The sequence below is a fragment of the Anser anser genome (assembly GCF_964211835.1).
Source record: "Anser anser genome assembly, chromosome: 12".
NCBI classification, from domain to species: domain Eukaryota; kingdom Metazoa; phylum Chordata; class Aves; order Anseriformes; family Anatidae; genus Anser; species Anser anser.
This window is the reverse complement of record NC_139733.1, coordinates 22533658-22554527: the sequence shown is the minus strand read 5'-3', so window position 1 is coordinate 22554527 and position 20870 is coordinate 22533658. Positions and strand designations below refer to the sequence as shown.

Sequence of the window (20870 nt, the reverse complement as noted above, 5' to 3'; positions counted from 1 at the left end):
TGGCATCCTACCTTAATTGTGGTCAATACTTCTCCAGGTCTCTAGTTGTGCTGGGAATTCTTGATGATTCCTTTTAAATGTCAGTTAACAATTTTATTTATGCATCTTTAAGTATTGTCAAGGAAAGAAGCTTTCTCAGCCTCACTCACATTGACTAGTACAGGTTTCCATTATCATACTAAACAGAAGTCATAGGCTGAGTGTGTCAATTAAAACCTCAGACAGACAGAGAAAATATGTTTAATAATTACTTATATTTACTTTCTCTCAGGTATATTTGGCTGAGCATCATTGGAGTTTTAAAGTAGTATTGATATAAAGAGAGGTATAAAAATATCTGCTTTTTACCTTGAATCATTTCTGCAACATATTTGGTGTTGCAGATGTTTTGTGTTTCCCTCTGTGGGAAAGAAATCAGTTACCTTTTCATGTTTATTGGAACTTCAGAACAATTCCAGTTCTATGTTAAAAAGGTGAATGTGTACAGTAACTCCCTGAAGATTAGTAGCATAATTCCAGGCTTAGATGGTGTAAATAAAAACAGTAGCTACACACACAGTAATCAGCTCACAGCCACAGCAAAACCTGGGAAGTCAGGCAACTTTCCCACTTGGCTTCCTGTAAACGCGGCCTTTACCAATTACTGAGGTTCAGCACTGTAAAAACAAGAAGTTATCCTTGCAAGAAAGTTGTTATGAGAAAGTTGAGTATTAATGGAAGACCACATTAATAACAATTAATAAAATAATTAATAACAATTAATAAAATAATGAAATGGAATCTGAGATCAATGAGTTCAAAGCAATGGCTCAGAGCATTTCTTCTTGATATTCCCTGATTCTGCTCATCTTCAGAAAACTGCCCACCTGAAAGGCTCTCAGGATATATTATGAGCTATGTCTTCTCTACATAAGTAGCACATGCCAGGAGGTAATCCCAGTGAGTGAAGGTAGCTCTTGAGATCAAAACTTTCCCTATAGCTTTCATTTTCTTTGACACACACATCATAGACAATTCAACTATTATTTAAGAAAAAAATTGTTCCACTAAGTCTTGCAAGTGAGAGTAAAATACGGGGGAAATAAGCAGTAAATTGTGTTGAAAAAGAATCAAAATCAGATGTAGAATATCACTATACTTTTAACAATTTATTTGACAACTGCCACTAGAGAGTGATCTTCTAAGATAATGGAAATATTGGAACATGCAGAGTTTCCTTTTTTGCTGGAGTTCTGCAAAAAGAAAATTACATCTGATCATACACTTCACAGGAATTTTCTACCTTTTCCCCTCTTCAGATTGGAACAGGTCTGAATAATTGCACACCAACAGACACACTCCAGTAAAACAATTCCAGAAGGCAATAGGCAATGTGAGAGGTATAAATGTAAACCAAATAGCTATGAGTTTTACACCTATACACCTATAGCATAGCACAGAGAAAGTCTAAGGAAAATTGAATTATAATTTCATTCTTATCAAGCCAGTGAAGAACTACATTTATTTTTATACAAAGTGGAAAAACAGAATGGACTTTTCCTTATGGGACAGAGAAAAGAAAAAACTGCTTTATACCTTAGACCATGATTAAAATGAGTAGTTATATGCAGATCTTTTTTTACCATGATTTTATTGAACCATGATTAATTCTTGAGTAATTGTTCACCATTTATGACATATTTGATTGCTTACCTTTGACTCCATGCACTTAATTATAAGCTTAAATTCATACATTGATGTCAATAGGACTGCTCTTGGAACAGAAGTTAAGCAAATAGTTCAGTGCTTTGGATGATCAGAGCCCTTTGGTGTCAAAAACACCGGTAAATATCAAACATCTGAGCAGTGACCTCAGCTGAGCATGGGACAGAAATAGCCATGATAACACACCATGGCAAAAATGCAAAAAACTGAAACCTACTCACTGAGCTGAGTCACGGCAGGGGGGTGGAACTAGGTGGTCTTTAAGGTCCCTTCCGAGCCAAGCCATTCCAGGATTCTGTCATTCTATACGCTACAGCACCAGGAAAAAAAGGTGATGAAATGTAGAGGCATCATATGGCTTGTATTATGCACGAGATCTGACTGTATTATCACAGCAATTCCTTTTGATTTTAAAAATGTATGAAGTAATGATAAAGTGGTACTTGGAGAAGACATACTGACATTTCAGGAGGGGCCATAAAAAGTGATCAATTTTGCAAGATGTCATATATATCCACTTCCAGATAATACACAGTAAATATTAAAATTATATCAAATCTGTAACATGTAAGAACCACCTACAGAAGTTGTATACTTAATCTTTCATGTTTAATTTATAATCAGCAAGGTGCAGAGCACCTCTTCCTAGGACCAACTCTTCCCAGATACCAGAAAGATCAAAATTGACTAAAAACACCAAAATGTTCAGTAAGAAGGAAATGCCATATCTCCCACAGAGAGCAGAAATTAACTGATGAGTTAATTTCCATCTGAATTGCACTGAATTAAAAAAAATAAAAAAAGACATTCCATATATCCTGTATTAGTCTTTAACTAGTGAGAACTTTCCTGCCAAAAACAGGAAAATTTTAAACATTACGAACAATACATGTAGTCTTAAGACACCACAAAAGAACCTTCTATAATTTAAAACTTTCATTGTCATATTAAAACCTTGAATAAACTGGTAAAACAGCTATACTTACTCTTATGCACAGTAGCCAACATTCTCATAGCGGTCACCTAGCAGGAACCTCTTCCCAGGCTACCACTTTTAAAAATTAACTCCATGTATTTTCACATAAAACATTCACAAGCAGAGTGTTAATACTTGTTCTACTTAAAATTGGATGGCCTCACATATGTCTTTTTTACATCTGTGGAAAACTTTTACTCGAAAAGCATTATATTAAACACAATTTTTAAAGCTTTTGAAACAGTCAGCTTTGAAAGAGAAGCAAAAGGTTGTCAGAGGGATCTGAATTACACACATTTCTGAACAAATCCATTTCTCTAGTTAAATATTAGCATAAGAGACTGAGAAATTTCCCTTAGTTTAATACAAGTTTTATTTCAATTAAAGCCTAAGTACATTCTATTACTATGGTGACCATTTCTAACCTTTCCCCATTTCCTGCAGTTCTAGGGTTTTCTCCTGTAACACTCATTATGTTTGGATACAGCTCCTGGCTGATGGCCAGCTTACTGGCTTCATTTCCAGACCCAGTACGAACGTTAACAACTTACTAGTTTCACATGAACCAAAGCAGCATTAGAAATCTACATTTCATTTTGTCTCAGAAAGAAGTAGCTGACAATGCCAGTCCAGAAAGTCGCAAAATGCTTTAAACTTCACTGCACACAAAAATTGAATAATTAGATATTGTATTTCTTTAGCCCTTATTTTACCTATTTACCGTCAAAAAACAAAAACAATCTCTCCCTGCCACTTTATATCAGCCATAATTGCTTTCTAGCAGACCTAATCAGGGATGCAAAGACGACAGGCAGCCTTTGGTTTGCCTTCCTGGAGAATCACTAGGAAACAGATCGTTTCGGGCTTTTATACACTCAGAAAAGAAAAAACTGTTACCTGGGCACGCCTCTGTATTTTACCCAAGCTGCTACTACATTCAGCATTTTCCATGGTGTGCACCTCATCATATGTTGCATTTTTTAGCTCAGTTTTCATGCAGTCTGGTGGATGCTATGGGAATAATTGTAAACACCAGGTTTGAAATAACAAGGTGGCAGAAAGACAAGCAAGCATGCTTATGGGTGAAAGTGTCTTTGTGCATTTTACCACTCCCACTGTCCGTCCTGTATCTGCTGTTTAACGGAGTTTCTGCCCAAAGGTGAAGTGGCAACAATCCCACAGCCAGGGAAAATCCTGTAGCCTCCTCAGATTTACAACAGGGGAAAGCACAAGCAGCTCCATGGAAGTCAAAGGACTTCCTCTAGCGTAAAGCTGGGCACTCTGAACAGAGCCTGCAATTTTTAAATAGCTTCCCTGGGAATTGTCTCTGTAACAGCAAGTTTATTGTCACTGCGTTTTACGAAGCAGCCAAACACAAATTGATCCAGCTGACTGGCTCATGAACGCTCCAGCCCATTTGGCAATCTCATTAGGGACGGCGCCGGAATGAACCAGAAGTTTGTCACTTTTTCACTTAGTGAAACACTTTGAATGGGGTAAAAGATCCCTTGCCTCTTGCTGAGCTTTGTGAGTTTTAATGCTTTTTATGTACTGCTTCTCTCTGCTTCATCTTAAACACATCTTTTATCCTGGAGGTATTCAGCAGCAGGCAGGAGAGCTTAAAGCAAAAGACAGAAGGCTAACACTGATTTCATTCCTATCATGAAGGATGCCTTTTTTAAGGGTAAGAAGCTTACGTTGACTTTCCTTCAGTGAATTCTCTCCAGCACAGCTCTCCAAAGAGCATAACAAAGCACAACGCTTCGGTGGACTTGTGCTGCATCCACATGTTCACGTGCAACAGCGTGCTACATGGGGGCACGGGGAACCAGCCCGGCCCTTAAAGGCCAGGGTAGGCAGCCCTCCTGTCTACAGGCACTGTGCCAGTGGCTGGTCTCATTAGAAACAGCTTAATGAACGCAAGAGAAATATGCTTACTGTAATGTGTTTTTTTGTTGGTTTGTTTTTTGTTGGCATTGGTTTTTTTTGAAAACATGCTACAATTCTACCCGTTTCCATTGGGATTTCTCACTCACCCTCTACTCTTCTGTTTTTTTTTTTTTGTTGAATTGCAAGGTAGAAAAAGCGAAGACCATTCATAATTCAGAGCTGCAGAAAAGACAACATCTTAAGGGCTGCACATTCTAGACAGAAAACAAAGTTTAGGCAGAGCATTTTTCTCCTCTCGAGGCTGTGTTTAAGGACCCAAATGTTTTCGGCTCCTACTTTTTCACTAGAACCCCTTTGACCCTAGTTTTGTACATCTTTTGCTCAACTTCTGGAAGCTTTTCTGTAATTCTTCCTGTCTCAGGAGTGAGACAAGTCTCAGCATAATGCTGAGGCGGTACTGGAAAAATTTGGAATGCGAAACTTCAAGGGCCAACCTAACAGCACAGGAGCGGGTCTGACCGCCTGAAGCCGAGGCTGCAGCGCTCTGCTGCTGACCCAGAAATGCCAGGCCCTGCCCAGACGGGGAACAGCCAGGGGCATCTGGCTGGGGATGAAAAGCTGTGTAACCCTCACATGCAGGCCTATCAAGGACCTGCTATAACTGCAGGTTTTGCTGATGGTAGTTACCCTAAGATGCTTAAAAAAAAAAAAAAGCTCATCTGAAAAAGATATTTTTACTCCTGGCTGAGAAAGTTTACCGAGAAGGTTGTTCTTCTATATCGGCTGCAATTTACGTTTTAAGGATATACCAAAAATATTTTCTGAACAAAAAAAAAAGGTTTTAGTGCAGTACGTAAATGGTTGAAATACAGTAGATAACACAGAAATGGAAGGAGAACTATAAATGACCAGATAAATTGATAGGTCCGTTTCTCTGTGAGATGCACAAGCTGGTGAAATAAAGCACGTATTACAGTAATGGAGGGAGCACGCGAGTACCTGGACAGATCCCTCCGCACATAAGGAATGTATATGAGCTTGTCTCTCCCACTTCTGAATGCACAAATAATGATTTACTGTTGAGTTTCTAAGGAAATATCCTCACGAGTAAGAGCAGTCAGGGAAAGCACTGCTGTTAATTCATCAGCAGCACTTCTGTTTGTACCAAGCAGCAAGGCGGCGCTTAGGAGAGCTCAGCTCCTTGCTAACAGCAGAGCTGGGCAGCCCTCAGGGTAAAGGAACAGGTTCTGTCCGATTCTTTCGATCAATTCACAAACTGTGAACACCGTTAAACAATGTCCTATCTGCTGCAGCTTCACTTGGGGACCACCGCTCTGGGGAACAGCCGAATGTCAGAGCCAGGCTAATAGCAAAGACAAAGAACTAGCTGCTCTTGTGCTGCTGCTTGTTCTTATTACAACGCTGCTTGGGAACTCGGACAGAGATGAGGGGCCTCCCTGTGCCTCCATTTTGTGGCACTTGCTCTGGGTGCACCCCTCAGCTGCCCTCCGCTGCCCGCCGCCAGGGCCCGGCCTAGCACACAGGAGGGAGAGGGCCGCCTGCGGGCAGCAGGGCTGGTCCCAAACCGGGCCTGAATCGCCTGAGTGGGAAAATTTGACTTACCCTGGTCTGGGCTGTATGGGAGGACCGGACAAATATTAGCTATGGCTCCACATGCTTCAGATACAGCAGGATCTAGTTCAGCTTAGCCATTGTCAGGTCCTCCAGGTGTTGGCAAGAACAGGACTTTTGTGTCATCCCAGCTGTCCACCCTGCAAAAGTAAGGGAGCGTTGCAAATAAATGAGGCACAATGCATTCTTTCTCTCAAGAAATTTTGAGAATTTCTTGAACCTTTAATCTATTTTTATAACTGTTATTAATTCAAATTTACAAAAGAAAAAGTTGTTTCAAAACAAACAAAACCAAATTCACCAAACATGAGTAAAACTTCAGAAACAACCCTGACAAAAAATCATAAAAGTGATCAGAACTGCTTCAATTTTTAAGAAGTGACACTTTCAGTCCCAGAAATGTTTTGAGCATCTACGCATTTCCTGCAGGAAACAATATTAGAAGTTCACATACATTTCTGGGGGTACGACAGTGATTCCTGCACTGCAAATTGGGTAAGCACCTAAACCATGTGTTATTTACCACAGCTCATAGCCTATCATAGAAGACATATAACATCTCAGAAATTTAGGCCTTTTTATTTCTAACCCTCTGGAAATTTAATGATAGTTGTTTAAAACATTATCAAGAAAACCCAGGAATAATCCATTATGGGCACCACCCAAGGAGACAATTACAGCAGGAAAGAGATTTCACTAGGGTGCTGGCCAATAACAACTTGCAAGCACAAGGGCACAGTATTACACCTTCACTATATTTTCAGTCAGTGTTATATTGATTTTTTTTTTTCTCCACAATATCTTTTATTTATCATTTTTAATCATGTTCTAGTGACCTCCACAGTCTGTAATTGAAGGACCACCGCAAGCATGATTCAAGAACAAGAAAAAAGTAATAAATAAAAGAGAAAAAAATCTATATTCAGAAGCCTGAGTGCATGGAATCATTCAGAATATTCTGCAGGGCATTTTCTCATAGGACTACAGGACTGTGTGAGCAAATATTTTTTATACTGGGGGACACCATGGGATACACATTTAATATCAGGGCTGCATCGTGCTATATCCTAAAAGCTATATTCATATCCAATACAGGGCTTGCCGATTTTTCAGTCCAAACAAGAACTATATATAATACATACATAAAATAAAAATCTATAAGAATGTATCTCTATATTATCGCACCATACCAGTGCCACCATCACGGCTCCACGCAGAGGCAGGCTGCAGCAGTACAGCAGCGAGCAAAGCTCTGGGTTAGTTACAAACTGCCAGACGCTGGTGGCCGGTGGGTGCCTGTGGCGATGCTCCAGTGTCAGCCTGGATTTGGGAGCACCTGAGGCTGCAGGGAGCTCCCAGCCCCACTGCTGTGCTCCAGCCACCACCCCAAGGAACGCCACGGCAGCCTGGGGGGCTTGATGTAAAGCAGCTTTCAATTCAACTCTTTTTGTATCACTGTGTGAAGAAGTATCAGATAAACTCCAATAAGTCTGAGCTGATCGTTGTTTTTTGTTTGGTTTTTTTTCTTTTTGTCCATGAAATGACCGTCCATGATTAGTTCCTGCACCAAGAGGCTTGGCCTGGTGTTCCCAGTGGTACCGTCAGAGCCCACACTCTTGACCTCCAACTGTCAGTTATGAAGTGGCAGTGGTAAAGGACCAGCAGTTCTCTGCTGGGTGCCATAACGTGGACAGGAAAATGGAAAGAATGAGTGAATGGCAGGGGAGCCAAGTGAGATACAAGGAAGGCCAAGTTTCATATCCATTTGTTTCCAAGACATAAACTGAAGGACAAGAAGAAGAAAGCAGCAAATAGAATTCTTAATATATATACTTCTTAAAATAAAATATAATCCTGTCAACTGCTGTCTTACTATGAGACCAACTACTATGCTAAAGCTGCAAGGTATATTACAAGTTGAAGAAACCATAAACTCTGATATAACTCGCTTTAATTTATAGTTGTCTGACAGTTTTGTTCTTCTAAGCAATTTGCTTGATGTATGCCTGACGTCACTTTAAATGAACTGTTTGAAATAGAAGTACAATGTAAATGGAGTGAACAGTTTTGCTTAGAAGGCTTTCCAAAGCTGACCTGTGAAACACGCCAGCTGCAGATGTTGCCTGCTCCACCGCTGCACACAGCCATTCCCAAGCACCCCCTGCTTTGCAGCCCCAGAGCATCCTTTCACACAGAGGCTTTGCTTTGTGCAAATGCAAGTTCGCAGGGTTAGGTGGGTGCATCACCCTTCCTTTGCATGTAGACTCCTGTGCTTCATTAACAGCCCCCTGCCCCTGCAAGCTGGTGCTCAGGGGGACACTGGAGGTTGTACTGGGAACCAAGCAGCACAAGCAGGGCAGAAACATGTGGGGTGGGGACGGGAAGCCCAGGGTGTGAGCATGAGTTAGACTTCAAAGACTGGTGAAGGATTTCCCAAGGCTGTTTGCATAAAGTAAAATTTATCGTGCACCAAAATTTGCAAAGCAATTACCAAAGGACAGTTCAGTGTGATTAGCGTGAGCAAGTTCTAGGAACTGCACAGGTACCACAGTGCACATAATTACACATTTCTAAATACATAGGTAAGCAACATACCAAAAAATGTGGATGGGGCAAACAAATCTGTAAGTCACATTAAAAATCCACCCTTTGGAAATTCATTGCACCCTTGGAGTGAAGAAAAGCATCTCGTATAAGGCTCTTAAGTGAACAACGCAGAAACATTCTCAGGAACTCGGGATAAATATATGTTTGTGCTAGCCAGGGGAGATTCAGGAGATTTTCACTGAGATTCACTTTGGAAGCTGATAAAAACAACATAAAAGGTGACAGAAAAATGGAGGCTTATCCCTGTCTGGCTCCTGTTGGCCTCAGCCTGGCAGAGCACCTGACTACATGTATCAGTCCAGCACACAGATAATTTCCCTGTACACAGCATTAAAGCAGCTCCTAAGGTCCGGGCCAGAATACCTAAGATGCAGGCTCTTCTGAAGCCTTTAAAGCACAAGAAAATCTACAAAAACAGTTATTAATGACATCTCCTGGAGTAGCTGACCTTGACCCCCTCCATTCTGGAGAGTGAGGATGTTTATTGAAATATTCAACACAGCAAGAACAAACACTTAAGTCCCATCCAATTACAAAGCAAAAAGCCCTCACAGCCATCAGCTGTTACCCGACGCGTTTGCAATGTCATTGCCTGCAACTACCCCGTTCAAGGCTCTGCATCCTCAGCTTTTTGTGGAAGTCCAGCATCTTTACTGGCGTGCCCGTTCCTCCTGCTCTGTATGCTGCCTCCGAGGAACCCGTCTGCACACCGGCCCGGGTCAGCGACAGGCAGTGCCTGGCTGCTGCCGCTGCAAACGGCTGCCACTGGGAGCACGATAGCCCATTACTAGACTGTCAGGAATCTTTGATTTAAAGGCCATAATAGCTATATTTTATCACGGACTTTGCTATGCCATGGGTTTTCTAAGCTATAGGATTAAATTGTTTAACAGCTGCAAACTCTCTGATCTTAATTGCATTTTTTATTTGCATATGCCTTCAGATCCCATGCACGGGCACTGAGTATGAGAAACAAAGCGCACAACATGGGCTTTGTTCAAGCAATTCAGAACCAGTGCTATTCCCACCCAGGGATTCCTTGACACAATGGAGATTCACTCACAAGCCAAGGACAACAAATGCTGCTTTACCAAGTAAAACATTCATACCCTGTCTGGTTACAGATTTGCAAATATTTGGGGGGTGGGGGGAGTCAGACAACCTAAAATCAGGGTGATATTTTAGCCTCTTATAGAGAATTACTGATGTAGGGAGAACTGGGAATGGCTTCCACCCCAGGAAATTTTTCTTAGAAGATAATCATCTATCAAGACAGAGATGCGAACAGGTGCCAAAACACCGGATTTCAAAACACCTCTCGCAACAGGATCAGCTCCTCCTGCTTTCATCTTCCGTGACTGCTGCATGAGATGAGGTATTCCAAGACGCTGATTAAGGCAGACAACTGAACTCCTGTAAAACACGGCATCCCTGGGTATCTGCTTATGTAGAAACTGGAAAGTTACACAAAATACTTTGTTAGCATGCAAATTTGTCACAAGAACCAGAAAAGCATTTTTCTTTTCCTAAATGTAAAAAGCCACTGGCGGCATTCGGAATACCATTAGGTTTGCAAATAGTCAACCTAGCAGCTGCTGGTGCAGCCAGGGGCAGCGGAGCAGTACCCAGGAGAAGCCCCCTCGCTGTCCCCTCGTCCCCAGCAGCAGTGCAGGGGGCAGCCCTCCCACCTCTGGCACGGCGCTGCTGCTCCACCAGGAACGTGTTCCACAGGTGGGCTGAGAGCCCCTTTTGTCTGAGACAGCAGAGGCTTTAGCTAATTGCATCTCAGCTGGAGATTATGCTTTGCATATCTTATAGAAAGGAGGATCCGCCTGGTCTTTACATGTGTAGTAATTATTTTCCTGAAAACAATCCACTACAAAACAGAAACAAAACCACACTGTTTATGCACAAAAATGAAAAAGCGGGGTTAGCATCAAGGAAACCTACTGCAAGGAAACAGCACTGCTGCAATCAGTACTACTGCAATGCACCCTGCTGGAAGAAAAGGAGAAATCCTGGCAAGTGGTAAGAGATGCTGGAGTGACCAGTGGAGACGATTCCCATGTGCAAGAGGAGCAATTCTGCAAACATGAGACATCCAATGAGCCCTCCCGGGGCTGCGGCAAGTTTGCTTCATTCTTTCAACATAAAGTGACAAATTCATGAAGCATTCCTATAAGAATAGCTATGAGTACATACATACCTCAGACATTACTTGTTGAAATGCAGAATCTGCTGGAATGTTTGAATAGTGATGAAAAACAGAAAATAGATGCAAATGTACAAAGTGGTTTCTATCCAGTATGCAGATCTCAGGGTTAATGTTGACATAGCAAAGTTCATCTCACTGTTAGCTTCCAGGCTGGCCTGGTTCCAGGAAAACACAGAGAAGCTTATAAAATAATAATAATAAAAACAATGATAAAAAAAGAAAAACCCACACCAGCATTTCACAGCCATAGCCTCACAAACAAAAAGGTTAATCAATATTTTCAGAGAATCTTGGAAAATGTCTAGGCTTAGTATAGAGCAAAAATCTGAGTTACCCACTGATCCACCCAAAAGAAAAGCACAGACACATTGATTGCAAACATCAGGTAGCGTGTTGCTTTCTCAGCTTACAGCCAGGTATCGGGCTTCACATAGTGTAAATGCAAAAAAGAGAGAAAGAGAGAGAAAGTTGTAGCAGTCGGACAAAACGAGGAAGCAACTGATGAGGAAAAAGCAAACCTCAGGACCCATGGAGTAGTCCTCAACAGGGAGAGACGTGTGAAGTTGCATCTAAAAGGCAGCTTTGCATGAGTGCTCCACACCAGCACTCAGGAGATGCAGAGGGCAGGAGCAGAGCCAGGAGAGGCTGGAGGAGCTCGAGACAGCACACAGTGAGAGCAGGATGCTGCCAGGGAAACACGGCTCAGGTATTTCTCTGAAAGAACGCTGCACGGCCTGTAAACTTTGGTAATGGAATAGAAGAAAGGGTATAGAAAGCCTTCAAGCACTAAAGGGAGTTTTGGTTAAATTTGCTTAAATTAAGGAGTGTAAAATGGCCATTTGATTAGAAAATGTTTTAGTTGTAAACCTCAGTGTTCAGAACACGCTCTTTGTCCCCATCAGAAAAGAGTTTCTCTATTGCACTAAACTACTTTAATGATATTCCCAGGGCATAAAGGGGTCTTAAATGATGCTGATCGTCTGATAACTCCTTTAGTCAGTGCATTTCTCAGACATCCTACTGTTATGAGAGTATAAAATATGAATGTCTTCTAGGTCTTTGTCACTGACAGTGAGGTGCTGTAATTCACCGGGAGCTGAGGGCTCAAAGCCAAGCATGCTGACGATCAAACTACTGTTGGTTCACAAAAGGCAGCTTACCACAACGTGGCCAGCATTCAGAGAGTATTCAGCTGACACTCATATTATCATCCCACTGATTAAACGAGATGATTATGTTGGCAGCCTGCAAATCACACTGCCACATGTGTATTTCTCTGTGCTATTTTTCCTGAAGGTTTTTTTTCTGCAGGTTCAAAAATTCCAAATAAATATCTGTTTTCTAAACTTAAGCCACAGAGTTCAGTTTGCCCACCTAGAGGTTTGGTTTTTTTTTTTCCTTGAATTTGCCTTTCTGCCAGAAAAACATCTTTCAATTAGAGACTCCTGCAAAGGATGCACAACACCCTTCCTCTCAAAGCAGGCTTACAGATGAAGAGCTAAAGAAGATTACTCCATAGGAAAGGCGGCAGTAATTTCCTGCTTTCACTCAAGGGTACGCTGGGGGCTCGGGGCAGACTGGGGCCCATTAATCACTGCGAGCTCTCTGTCGATTGGCTTCAAGCTGCCGAGCGCTGCCACTTACTCCGGGACACTTGTAGTATCTTGCTCTTAACAGGAGCTTGCACAAAGCCTTCCTTGTCCTTGATTTCAAACGGGACCAGATGAAACTCCAGAGGATCAAAAGGTGGTTCTTGGGGATTCTGAAGATCCGTCAGCTTTGGGGATTTTTAAGAGCAACTACAGCTTTACAAAGACAGATCAAATCAAGCCCACTATGAAATAGCACTAGCCAGAAGCCATCAGTATCAAAGTGGGTGTTTTGTGCTCATTTGCAGCACGCAGACTGGGAGCCCCCAGACGCCAGCCCTGTGAAGCTGCGCTCCAGATAGCCACGCATGCGGCAGTCACAGCAGCCACTCAACTGCTCTGAAGGGAGATCTGAACTAATCACAAGTAAATGAGTTACGACATATAAATAAAAGTTAAAAAGTCTAGAAACTCCACAAATAAAACAGTTATATTCCTTATGTGATCATTATGGCAATTCACCATGTCTCCAAATTTCAGAACTTCCAGTCTGCCCATAAAAGAATAATTATCTTTTTACCCAAAGCATCCAGGATAGTTATGTCAGATTTTTTTTTAATTTTTTTTTAAACTTACTACAGACAGCAACTCTTTTGATGACTTCTTAAGATTATTTCCTATTTAATAAATAACATTTATATTTTTCAATATTTTTCTTCTAGTTACTAAATCAGACTGTTTTTGCTGAATATATAGTTTGATGAATAATTATATGCAATACTTAATCAGACCAAAATAAATTCAAGTTAGCACTGACATCTACATGAGATATAAACCTCCTTCTATTTTATTTTCCAGTTAATTTTATCTCTATTTATGTCTGTGCAGTAAATACCAGTAAATTTAGGCACTACTTATAATTTCAAATTATAGCTGCATATATATGATGTGGAGATATTTGTGTTAGCAACAGCTGTTGGGAATGAAAGTTTGTGAGGATAAGGTCTGCTTTGCCCTTATTTCTGAACATTACAAGTCCGTAACCCCCAATTCTAAGGCAGAAGATGCTCCGACACCGAGGCATATGATGCTCCAGAGTAAGAGGAAAGTCTGAGTACCTGAGCTCCCTTACAGAAACCTCTTCTTCAAATGATAGTTGAGTTGCTGTACACCCCACCACGGGAGTTATTTCAAACTAGAAAAAAGCTTTTGGAAGCATTTTAAGCAAGCATTTCCCAAAGTAATCCTATATTGGCACTAGAGAAGATTGAAAGAACTAATATGGCTCTACCTTTCTGTAACTCAAAATGTGTATCTATTAAGAGGTCATAATAAATCATAAAAGTCTGTCACAACCAGAGACAAAGTAATGAGTTGGAAAGCAAGGATTAAATAAAGTTTAATAAAAAAATGTTATGAAACAGTGATAAATGTGAATCAATACTTATTCTGTAATTCTACCATATTTCTTTGACATGAAATATCCCAAAATGTCTGTTACATTCAGTATTATCTGTTTCTCAGCTCAGAAAGAATTCGAGAGACTGCTTCAAATAGGAAACTCTTGCTGCGGATACTGGTAAATACTACTTTTTAAATAAAGAAGGAAGTGACATGTCATTACTCATCTTGTCTATAAATGACTTGACAAAAATCCATCTAGAGAAATTACAGTTATAGCAGTCAGGAGAGTCCATAAAGCAAAGAGTGGATGGGGTCTCGAGGAGCAGAGCAGCCTGAAATGGGGTGCTTGCCCCCCGGGGAGGTTACCTGGTGGGGACAGCAGTGACCTTCGCTCACAGGAGCTGCAGCTCTGATGGATGCTTCTAGGGTTTGTTCTCAGGGTCTGCCACCCGCTCCTTTCCTAAGGCTGTGCATACATGCGAAGTAGGATTCGAGTCTTCAGTAAGGAACCAAACACAACAAATGTTTTTAATTCTTCATAATCTGCTAATCTGCACTCATGGGTGAAAACACAGCACATTAAAATTTGAACACAAGTTATTATATTACACAATACTTACTGAAGTACTGCCATGAGGTCCCAGGTACTGATTTCACACTAGTAAAACAGCACCTCCTAATTTAGATAAGACAATTATCTAAATAAATTATACTAAAATAAATAATTAAAATATTTAAAACAATAAATAATTGAAAACATTGCTTCATTTCTTTAAGTCTTTTAAAATACCTGGTGTCGCCTTATTATTTTCCAGTTTCACTGTGCTGGAAAGGCAATCGAAACAGTCAGGCCTTGCTTATGCCCTGCATATTGACACAGCAGTTTTGCAGTGCTCAGGGGTAATGGTGGTATTGGGAAACACTACCTTTTGGGGAGCGTTTTGTTTGAACAGATGGCTTGTGTTTAAAGCTTAATAGACCTCAGGCAATTTCACCTTACTGCCTGTCCAGATGAGGAAGATATCATAAATAGATGAACTTGAAGACAAAATGAGACTTTCTCCTCCATGTTCTGGAGATTGCTCTGCTTCAAATACAAGTGATGGGGATGCTTCCTGTTTGTATGGAGCTATTCCCCGTGATCACTGCTGCATTCAGTAGAAAAATGTCTTCAATTTTCATGTACAGAATGTACCAACTGATTTTGCCAACTCATATTCTTCTTTGTCAAACATTTCATTTATTTTTCAGTTGGCAGAACACAGAAGTTGTCTGCTGCCAGCACTAGTGTATCTGAAACGGTGACCCCTTTGTCTTCAGACTCGGTTGAGATTTTTTTCTTCTTGGGAAGGACACACACACACGTCCTGCTGCTTGTGCCTGGGGTCGCTGTCTCCAGCAGAAGAAGCAGAGAGGAGCTGATCCGCCAGCCAGGCAACAGATCAACGGGGGCACAGAGCACCAGCTGCCCTCATACCGGTGGTCCCACCACATTTAACCACCAAGCCTTGGCGCTGCATTAGGACTTCCCTTCAGCAGAGCAATTAAAGCTTCCAAAAAGTGACAAATGCTGCTTTAAGGGTTGGTTAGTCAGCTTGAGTATATATTTAGCATAATTCAGGATTTCTCTGTTCCCGACAGATTAGATAATGTGGTCAGTGAATTTGAAAAGAATAAATGCAGAACTCATTTGCATCAGTGCTTTCAATTTGCTCAGAATGTTTTCTCATTTAATTATTAGCCCACGGTAAACTAGTTATCAATTAATTGCTAGAAAATAGAAGTGTGTGTGTTATTGCTTAGATGTCTAATTGGCTATACTGTTGCTTTCTTGTTAAATGCTAATTAAAGTTTCAAAACAGCTAAACATTAGTTAAGTTTAAATGGTTTAACAAGATACTCTAAGGTATAAACACATTTATATTGCATATTATTCTTATGCCAGATTACGGTAAATCCAGAGCAAAAATGACATTTTTCCCCACACTAATATATGATATTATTTACATAGGTATTAACTAAATGAACAAGTTTTTTCTTGCTTTCACTTATTTGTCAGTTATCTACTCAGTACTGAAGCTAACATGCATGAGTCAAGACAAAACTGACTGAAAAGTCTTCTAGTGCCAGTGATTGTAGTTTGTAGTTCACCCAAGGTCTCATCCTGATGAAAAATGGAAAAAAACTCATACTAACACCAAACACTCTGACCATGGGCTCTGCCTGCTAACACACAGCACAGCCCTCTCTTCCTCTTTTGCAATTCTGCTTCATCTCCAGGAAATAAACTTCACCTGCCACCGCGCTCTGTTCACACACAGCTATTCTGGGATCCTCATACCAGGTGAATCACAAAATATTATTTTTTTTCCCCCATCACTGTATCCTTTTTTTTTTTTTCCTTCAATATCTTCTTGTTTTAGGTTCCATGAAACGTGGCTGAGCAATGCCTCCCTGCTTAACCATGCCAGTTGCAGAGCACGAACCCCCACACATGCATCTGCTTACCACCTGGAAGCCTTTCTCCGTTACTCCTTCTCAGTGACATACCTTTGCCTTTATGAACTACCATAAAGTTTTGTGTCTTCCTGCCCTTCTCCTCAGACAGTCTTGTGTCTTGAAATACAGCACATCAACTTGCTCATTGGATAATTCTAAGCGATCTCATTGCCACGAAGATAAATAGTGATTTCTGCAGAAGTTTATCATTTTACTGTCCACATATCAGCAACTTTGGGGAGGGACGAACGTCACTTAGGGCTTCCACAGATATTCTAAGCCTAAGGAGCAATTGAAAAATATTCTTGAAAGGAAAAATATCAAACTTCATATTAATGTTAAATCAAGTTCACAGAATTCATTAGAAATTAAAACTATAGACAAGAAAACAGCTGTAACAACCTCAAATCTTATTTTTAGTAAGGCATTTCAAGCCTCAGATTGAGTTCAGCTACTGGAACCAGAAAAGCAATAGATTAATGCTCAGCTTCTCCCCTAGGCATTGCACTCAGTTAAAAAGGTATAGGGAAAAAAATCTCAGAAGGGCAACATCATCATCTCAGAGCAATTTTCTACAAAAGAGGGATGGTGTTTGTATAAAAAACATGAGATGCAAATATAAGCAGTTTGTTGCAATCACAAGTACAAACACTGTAACTTCTTCTAATGCTTCTAATTTGAAAGTAATAAATCATTTCATTATAAATCCAGATCTCAATGAAAATATATCAGCATTCATTTTTCAGTTCAAGTACATCTGTAATCTTCATATTTAATTAGACATTGGGTAAGACAGGCAAACATGCTCATTTATTTAGATCCTGTAGATCGAATAGGGAATTGAATGCTTGACAAAGGGGAATGCAAGAATAATACAAGGCTTTATCTCTATGAAGATCTCAAAAAAATTTAAAAACACCATGGCTTTCTGGCAAGTGTTTTAAAAAATTAATCCAAAAATCCACAAATGCCAGCCATAGTTGCAGGTGTCTCAGCACAGCTCCCACAGCTCTTAAGATCATTAATGGGGGAGATTTAGAGAGACCCAAGTGATATCCAGCAGCAGTAAAACCTAGGCAAAGCTGCTAAGCACTTCTGAAAATGAGACGATAATTTAGAATCCCAAGGATGGGATTTCTGAAGGCGTTTCAGTCATTAGAACTGTAGAAGTCCCATTGATTTTTAGTGGAACTTCATCTCTCAGGATGGCCGAAAATCCCATTCCAAATGTCAGTTAAAGAAGCTGAAAGGTTGAACTTTGGCCGGGATTTGATTGCCACTGATCTGCAATGAGTATGGCCTCTTAACACCTTCGGGGCCCTTCCAGCATTCCAGCTCCTGGACTGATGAACCTAAAAATGCTGGTTTGAAAGAGAAATATATGCTGGTAGGGTTATTGATCTGCCCACAGGAGATACTTTAGACCATGCTGCTGCTGCTCCTGATTTTGGTGCTCCAGGGCTGAGCAGCGGGACCACAGGCACAGAAAAAACACAACTGAGGGGTGCGAGGAACAAGTGGAAGAGCACAGGACACAGTGGGACAGAGCAGGGGGAGCAGATGGGAACTTAAAGGTGAAAAACTCAGCTGGGACTCAATGTCTTTCAGGCACCACATCCAGACAGGTATTGAGACAAACACTGCCTGCTTTCAGCCAAGTATGATTAGCATTAGGCACATTCTGACAACTTTATTTCAAATCAGCAAAATATAGAAAATTTTTTTATCCAGAGTTTTCTATAGATTGTCCAGCTACGCCATTGACAGGACACAGATTCCTAGTTTCCCGGCCTGAAAATGATTTATTTTTTTCATATCTCATTTGAAAAGTCAGCCCTCAAGGCTAAATTTTCTGAGAGTTTAGACATAAGAGTAAGCTATTGTGCCAGAGCAACTCCTCATAAAGCAGCTGGATTTCCATGTTTATGCATACACTCAGCCTGTAGCTAATGCAAGGTAATTCAGGTTAATTTAGAACTCCTTTTGTTGAGCTAATACATGGTAACAAATTAAAACTTAAAATATCTGCATGCCTAAGATGGAAGAAGCTATAGAGAATGAAAAGATGTAGACAAGCAAAGAGTTTCCTGAAGTGATAACACTTTTTTTTTCTGGTTTTGTTTTTAATTGATTTCCTAATTTCAATCAGTTTCCATGGCAGCTGGGCACTTAGCTCGTGCATCTACCCATCTGCTTGCCCCTCCAGTTGCACGAGGACCTTTGAACACCTGGTTCAGAGGATCAAACACCACAGCTGGCTATGTGCAGAACTGTTGAATGAAAAGAAAGTGTTGTGCAAGATTACATCCTTCTGGTGAGACTGTGCACGTACACTAAACATGATGTGGCAGTGGAGGTGCAAGGTAAGGCTTTTGAAGACATCTCTAGAAGCTTATTATAATGAGTTGGAGAAGAGTAGTTTGTTTATAAAATTATTTTACTCATTTATGCCTTCATTAATTAGATTAATTGCAGAGAGGGAATTTACATTTTTAAATATGTACCCAGCTGTTCTTTGTCCTGAAGCAGTCGCTGCACAGCACCTAGGATTCAAACAGTGCAAGCTGAGCAGGGACTTTGTGCTGGGGCACACCAGCAGCCTCTTGAGAGGGGATGAGGGTGGGCGAGCTGTCCCGTACAACAGGAAGGCTTTGTTTCTCCAATATTCAGTCAGGGCATGCACTTAAGGTCTGTCTTAGCCAGAGGCAGCACAGACATTTTGCAGCCCAAACTCCAGGACAGAGCAAACTACCCCAAGCTGGCACTGTCACCTTCTCAATTTCACATTTAAGAGCATAACTGCACCACGACTGCTCAGTGCCTGAGTTCCTACACGGAGGAAACGAGAGGAGAAAACTGATGAGAAACTACCAGCTAAAATAAGAAGGGTAAAAAAAAAAAGTAAAGAAATAGCTGCCACCCAGGGATATTGGATTGAGTTTGAGAAAAGATCGTATCTGATCAAAAGCTTATAACACTAAGGCTTGCTCTAGAAATTTAATAAGAGTCAGAGGCTTCTCTGTTTTGCATATACACTTGCGCACTTCTTACTAGAACAGGATTGTCTGAGTACATATCTTCTGAGAGATAAAGAGAAACCTCCTGGTATGCACATTAATTAGAAATGAAACTTTACTGAAGATATTGAACAGTAAACAACTATCATGTGAAATAAAATTAATTATTGTACAGCTCAAGTAGAATAAAGGACCTTTTGAAGACTCTTTTCATAGACACTTACTGACAAGCAATGATCAAAATGCCTCCGAGGAAAGCCATTCTCAAGGGGAGAAGTCCTGCTGAAGGCCACGTTGGCAACATTGATATTTAAACTGAAGAGTTCAGCTTCAGCGCTGTGTTCATCCTCCAGGTGAAGCTCATTTATCACCTCCATGCACCTACACAAAGATGAAGACCTGGAAGAACAGGTTGGAGATATTTCAGAGGAGGACAACTGCAAGACAGGAGAGTTATGACCACACAATGAATTTTTTAATCTGCAAAAGCATGGAAGCGAGCACTTGTCACTACAACAGATATCCCATGCAGCTGGCAAGCAGGTGAACAAGTTTCTCAAAGTTAGGCTGGTTAAGAAGCAACTCAAAGAAATTTTTCAAAAACACATAAATAAGCAACGCCTATAAGGATGTAATTCCTAATTTAAAAAAAAAAAAAGCCATCTCCCCAGACATTGAGACAAGTATCCCAGTTTTCTCTTACATCCTCTTTGATCACAATCGTCCGAGGCACCAGAAAAAGCCAGCTGTGAAGCCAGCAAGGCCACTTGTTTATATTGTTGTGTTAGCACGTACATTTTCCAGGAAAAAATGTTCTTGACGGCAATGAGGATTTTCTTCCCGTCACAGAGAAATGAAACACAGAAATCAGCGCATCACAGCATAAATAGAACACACAGATTTGGTTACACCTTAAAAGCTTGCAGAAGCACTATCTAGAAAAATTTCACAACCAGTATTATGAGTCACTATTTTGTCATCAGGGTTTCTTTTGGTAAAGTACAGCCCTGTCTGTGAAGCTGGGAGAGGGGCATTTAACCAGGAAGGCTGTTTTTATTCACTTGCTTTTCCTTTTGCCCTGTCTAAAGAGCTGCAGTCAAGTCGCAGGGCCAACAGACAGTACAGCGTATATACTCTTTATGTCATGTTCCAATAAAGAGATTTATTACTTTCATTTAAATTAATAAAGCTTTGTTTGAATGTTATTTCATCTAATATATACAAAGATTCAAAGTGAGGGAATGACACTCTTTACTGAAAAAATAGTGTCCAAAAAAATAGTGTTGCAATATGCTCCAACCTGGTAGCTCAACATTTGGCCAAGGACATTGCTCCCA

General features: G+C 40.7%; 1 long non-coding RNA gene across 2 annotated transcripts; it reads right to left on the bottom strand.

The window, feature by feature from the left end:
• Window positions 1-8343: 8343 nt before the first annotated feature.
• On the bottom strand, window positions 8344-19681 carry LOC310879996. Of its 2 annotated transcripts, XR_014571320.1 has the most exons (4): window positions 14944-19681; window positions 11543-14513; window positions 11016-11179; window positions 8344-10263 (listed from the first exon to the last, which is right to left on the bottom strand). It is a non-coding gene; the product is annotated as an uncharacterized lncRNA (long non-coding RNA). The 2 variants fall into 2 exon arrangements; XR_014571319.1 differs by having other exon boundaries at window positions 11016-14513.
• Window positions 19682-20870: the final 1189 nt, after the last annotated feature.